This window comes from Sus scrofa, chromosome 4 (genome assembly GCF_054392235.1).
Source record: "Sus scrofa isolate SSC_HxYL_T2T_F1_AM1 chromosome 4, Sscrofa_HxYL_maternal_Yorkshire_Landrace_v2.0, whole genome shotgun sequence".
Classification (NCBI taxonomy): domain Eukaryota; kingdom Metazoa; phylum Chordata; class Mammalia; order Artiodactyla; family Suidae; genus Sus; species Sus scrofa.
Window position 1 is genome coordinate 53205481 of NC_139386.1, and position 6229 is coordinate 53211709.

Below are 6229 nucleotides of genomic sequence, written 5' to 3' on the forward strand. Positions count from 1 at the left end.
ATGCTTAGTTGTTAACTAGATGTCTATGACTGTGACCAAGGACAGAGCAGGAAGCATCACTATATCAAATGCATTTTAGGCAAGTAGCCAAGAACATAGGCTACATTATGGTTTCATCACAGCTTGACACAAATAAAAATTACTTTTTGGATCAGTGAGTATAATTTATTGACTTAAGTCATATCATGACTCTCAAGGTAAATTTAATCAAACAGGCTAATTTTGATATGAAAAATCTTTGGCTGAATCCCATTTAAGGATTTCTTCTTGCTTTCTTTCTTTTTCTTTCTTGCTTGCTTGGTTTCTTTCTTCCTAGCATTCTTTTCCTTTTTTTTTTTTTTTTTTTTTTTAATGGTTGCACCTGCAGCATATAGAAGTTCTTGGGTCAGGGGTTGAATCAGAGCTATAGCTGAGGCCTACTCCACAGCCAGGGTAACACTGGATCCCAAGCTGCATCTGCAACTTATGTCATAGCTTGCGGCAATGCTGGATCCTCAACCCACCTGGCAAGGCTAGGGATCCCATATATTTACAGAGAAAATGTGGGGTCTTTAACTGGCTGAACCACAACAGGAACTCTCCTCCTTTTTACTTTTAATAATAGGATTATAGTAAAAGGGTGATCATAAATAGAGAACTGACTCACAGAAAGAATAAAGATAAATATTTTTATATTTAATATTTAATAAATTATATGTTTTAGAATATCAACTAGCTGTATGTAATCGAGTCCTTAACAAGGGTTTCATAAAAAGCAAAGCTAATATGTATCAATAGTCCTAAAAAGTCATCTGAATTTTAAGAAGAATTAGGAAAGCATATTGGGAATAAAGTAAAATGTGCTTTCAGGCAACAATCTAGGTGCATCTGTGCACCAACAAATTGATGTTATAGTTTTAATCCATGCACAAAAGAAGAGAGCTCTGGAGCAGGGTAACTAAGGCAATCACAAGGATTTAATTGAAGTAATAATCAGACTAGAGGGACAGATAACTTTGGTTGATAAGTCTTTGAAATTTGCATCGAGGACAAATCCCTAGAAATCTGAAGTTTAATGAAATAATTACCAATAAGATTAGTGCTTTGGGAACAGGTCAGCATATAAAAGCCTACAAGATTTAGTTAACAATATATTTTTACTTGTAGAAGTCTTTTAAACAAAAGATAATCTTTATTTTTATAAGGCTATTGAGAATGTGTAGACGTAAATATCAGGCTGAATCTGAGAATGAATTTCCTTGTTTTTATTATCAAAGAGAAAAAAAAAACAAAACTAGAAACATTCTTCAAACCCAGTATTATTTTTTTCTATGTATTGAATTATTCATTTATGTAATAATTAAAATACATTGTTGTATCACTTATAATCAAGAACCAAATTAGATGAATATATTGTGAAGAAAAAAATTCATGTATGGGTATTGAGAACCTCATAACATACCTATCATACTGTAGAAACATAATTATAACTTATTGTGATGAGTGATACTCAGTTTGATACACTCACCCCTGTGAGTTAGTTACCCTATGAATGTATCAGTAGCAGGCCCTTCCTCCTTCTTCCTCTTCCTCCTCCTCCCCTCTGCCTCCTGTCTCCTTCTCTCTCTCCTTTCCCCTCTCTTTCTCTCTCCCCTCATCTCTCTCCCTTAATTTCTCTAGTCCTTGAAAGAAAAATATATGTCATTCCTTTTACTCTTCCTAACTCATAGTTTCTATTGCATGTAATTTTGTCTCTCTATACACCATTCTATTTGACATAAAATTTCTTCAATGTAAATGATATATTTATTACTTTATACTCTCTTTTTAATTCTCGGTATTACTTGGTTTCTTGCAGTATCGGATACTGATAGTTTGCTATTAAGACTTTTCCAGACATTTCCTTGAGGGTAGGACCTATTTATTTCTCACCTGTCTTCCAAACCCAGAGCCTGATATATATAGTACATAGTTCATAGTCAGCCATCAACAAAATGTTGGCCTCTAGACATTAAAGTTAGAAGTATTTCCCCAACCATATCTACATTTTAAACTAGTAATGTGAGCTACATAAGTCCCCCTATAATACATAAGTCCCCCTATAATAAAGTCTTAACCTCTTTTATTCTACACTGTCCCCCGGACCATTATTCACAAGCATGGCTTTAGCATTGTGGGTATGATATCTCATGAAATCCAAATTCAGTTTCCACCCCCTTGCTGGACAAATTAATTTGGATTTTCCTTTAGCTTTTAGATTCAAACTAGTAAATGTAAATCTTATCACCATTCTTTTTCTCCCATCGTAATAAACAGGCTTCATCCTAAATTATCAAATTTATTAATGGCACTAAATACTTGATTATCTATTCAAGAAAACACCAGGTGGTTTTGGCCTTCTTTTCCTCCCTTTGCTTCACAGGTCGCCCTTAGAAACTTGCCAAGCCTATGAGTTCTACTTCTGCAGTGTTTTTGGCATCTGATTTCTTTTTGACATTCTTGTCCTATTTATTCATTTGTTTTTCCCTTCTCAATCTCCTTTCCTAGCTCAATCCCTCTCAGCCTATCTATACATTCCTGGCAGAATAATATTCTCAAATAAGTATAAATTGCATCATTCCTCTATTAAAGAGAAAAAAATTATATTCAGACCAGCCAAAATCTATTTTAACTTGACTTAGAAACTTTTTCACCAGTTTATATTTTTATACCTGAAACCATCAAGTATTTGTCATGCTTTATCTATAGTTTGGCTCTTGAAGTTCTCTTCACTTTGAATTCCACCTTTTCCTTCTTTATCGTTCCTGACTTCACCGAAGAGATAAAACTCTCCACCTTTGAAAGCTCCTATTATCTTTTTTCATCTTGTTTTGCTTAAATTGGTTCCATGGGTGTTGTTAATAAAATCTCCTTTTCTTCTCCCAGTTTTAGCAACAGTTGTATGGTCATGGTTAGACAAGGCCTATAATTTTATATGGACTTTTGTTTGTTATTTCTTGTCATTGTCTAAGCTCCTGAGGACTGTATTCTTCTTTATACTGTTTTTTTCCCTCCTGCAGCATCTAATGAGTACCTTGAATGAACTTCAGAAATGTTTGTTGCACTAAATTAAATTGTATTTTATTTACTGTAATTGGCATTACAGAAGTTTTATTTCACTTTGTTATACATTCTCAAACCTATTTTCTAAGAGTCTTACGAATAAAGGTATTTAAAAGCATTTGTTTACATGATGGAATATTTTAAGCAGTTGACCTTGATTCTTTCCAAGACTTACTTTTTCAAAGTTCTTTAAAAATTTTTTATTAAATCAGAAAGAAAGCCTGAAGTTTAGGCTAATCTTTTTTTTAGTATTCATCTTTTACTTGGTAATTATCTTTTAAACCAGAGAGATACTTCAACAGCAATAGCAGAGTAAAGTGAGAAGAACTGTTTTGGAGACATCAGCAGTTATCTGAATTTGAAATAGTTCCTCTTTCTCAGATGTGTGCAGAGACATGAAAGAAATTATTATTTGCTTTTTTACCATGAATTGGTAGAGCAGATTTCATTACAAAGAAGAAATTATGAAAAGACTTTCAAGCAAAAGTCATTTTGCCAATTCAGGAAGAAATGCAGTCCAAATTCTCAGGGCTAGCATTGGGTTTATAGGACAGGATATCAACAAAGCATTCAGTTTGGTGACACTGATTCAGAAGGAGAGAGCCCAATCAAGGACAGAAGGGATGATACTGATAAATAGTTCAAGGTCAGGGAAAGACGTGTTTTTTTTTTTTTAAATATCTATTGTTTAGAACAGTTATTATCAGGCCTTTACATTTACAATAACTTTCACTTTAGAACTCTTTAAAGATTTTACCTTGTGTGTGTGTGACATGTGTCTCAAATCTATTTCAGCACTTTCGGTTTAAATGATGGCATATAATTTCACTCCCTCTAACACTGTACACAAAGATTTCTTTTTTTCAAAGACTTAGGAAAAGGGAGTTCAAGAGAGAAGACAATAGCAACAACTGGGAAGCTGAAAGCAAGTGGCCATCTGGTAACTGACCTAGAAAATCCAAGGAAATTGAATTACAAACTGGCAGGAGCAAAGACCAATCCCAGATATCATATAGTATGCCAAGGTCTTAGGGAGTGAAAGCAACAAGTACCTGTGGAAATTGGATGAATGAAGCTGACTAAAGTAAGAAGGACTGAAAATTGTTCATAGGAATCAGTTTAACTACTCTAAGTTCTGCTTTGGAAAACTATTCTTTTTCTCCCCAGCCCCAAACTCAAGGTCAATTCTGTGGAGAGTATAGAAAAAGTCTCTGAAATAGGGACTGCCAGTGTTGTGTACCAAAAACAGTGAATTAAATGAGTTTCTATATTTTGGAAACTATTGCAGAGACTTTTCAGACTTGAAATGTTTCACCAGTGGAATATCAGCAGCCAGTATGGGAGGGAATTTGTTCTTATTTTGGTTATTAGTTCCTTTTGGCAAGAAAATGGAACACTTTTCTCTGATGAATCTGACCAACCCAGGAGGAAAGGCAATAAAATCTGTAGTCAGGGTTTCCCCAATATAAGAAGAGCAAGACTACCTTTTAATGAGTCTTATACTGACAAGTCCCACTCTTACAGTCAAGTGTTTCCCACCCCTTTCTGTTTCCCCCTATTAAACGAGATCAGAAAAACAGGTATTTAGATATCTAAAGAAAGGTTGAAACAGAATAATAGTGACCTAAACAAACAAAAAACCAAAATAAATTAGATTTTGTTAATCTAATTAATTAGATTATGTGGAGAAAAAAACTCTTTAAAAACTATCTTTATCACTTATATTAAAACAAAAGGTTTTCACTTTTTTTGAGAATTAAAAACATGACAGATTGGAAGACAAAGTTAAATCTCTTAGAGACTGCAATGAAATAAATATATGTAAAAATTACTGAGGCAAAAATATTAGAAAATTAGAAGATAGAGTCACAACTGCAGAAAGCACAATATTCAAAAAGTTGGAGTTCTGGGGAAAAAAGAGGGAAAACAAAGGAGAGAAATGGTTATTTTAAAATTCAGTAAAAATGCCAACTTTAGAGATCTATTTCTAGACTGAAAATTCCTAAAGATGTCCATTATAATGGATGAAAATAAACATACAAAAGATGTATTACTGTGAAAATTTAGAGCACTGGGACAAAGAAAACCCTCTACAAGCTTTTAAAGACAGAATGGAAAATTCACTTAAAAAGCACAAAGGATTAGAATAGCCTCAGATTTTTCTAAAGTAACACAGGAAACTTGAAGGTCCTGGAGTAAAGTCTTGAGAATTCAAAATCAAACGTTTCAATTCAGAAATCCATATGCAGGAAAATATTAATTAAATGTTTGGTAGAATAAATAGGGAATTTATTCCCATGTGTCATTTCTCAGCTAGAGGATGTGCTCCATTAATGATGAGAAATCCAAGAAAGAGATATTGAATTCAGCAGACCAGGAGTCCCAGCTAGTGGAAGAAAGAAGTAAAGGGATGGTGATGGGCATTTTCAATATTATAAAAATGTACCAGGAATAAAAGGCAAGCAGTTCAGATTGAAGCATCAAGGCCAAGAGACCAGCATGTTAATAAAGACTTTCATCCTCATAACTTTTGTTATAGTGCCAACTTTTTTAACCTATGAAGTTACTGCAGGATATGAACCATCAAAACAATAAGATGAAAAACACTAACAGGTAGTATATGAGGAATAGAGAATCTATTTCTTGAGAAATTCAAAGAAATTTCCTATATAACATTAAAGATAAGTTCTAGGATAACAGGCCTAGAGAGCAGCTGATCCAAATTGAAAGAGGTTGGGTGACTCTAGTAGGTATACACATTTGATTGGTGTATAACTAATATATAGCTATAGTTATATAGTTGTAGTCACCTGTAACACAAAGTGAAACCAATATATTACTTGATGTGCTTGATCTTGTGGGAAATTGTGCCTTGACATTTTTGGAAGGTGTAGGGAGAAATAGCAATAGATAAGATAAAGATGAAGTAAGTTTGAAAATAAGGCAATTAATTTAAGAAAGTTTCTTTCTTTCTTTTTTTTTTTTTTTTTTGCTATTAAGAAAATTCAATTCAGTGCTCCGTTCTGAATAACTATAGGCATAATAATGTAAAAATTGATATTTTCTTTAACCAAAAATTATAGTAAAATATATTTAGAGAATGGGGGATGGGAAGTAGAGGAGATGACATAGGAAGACAGCTTTATCT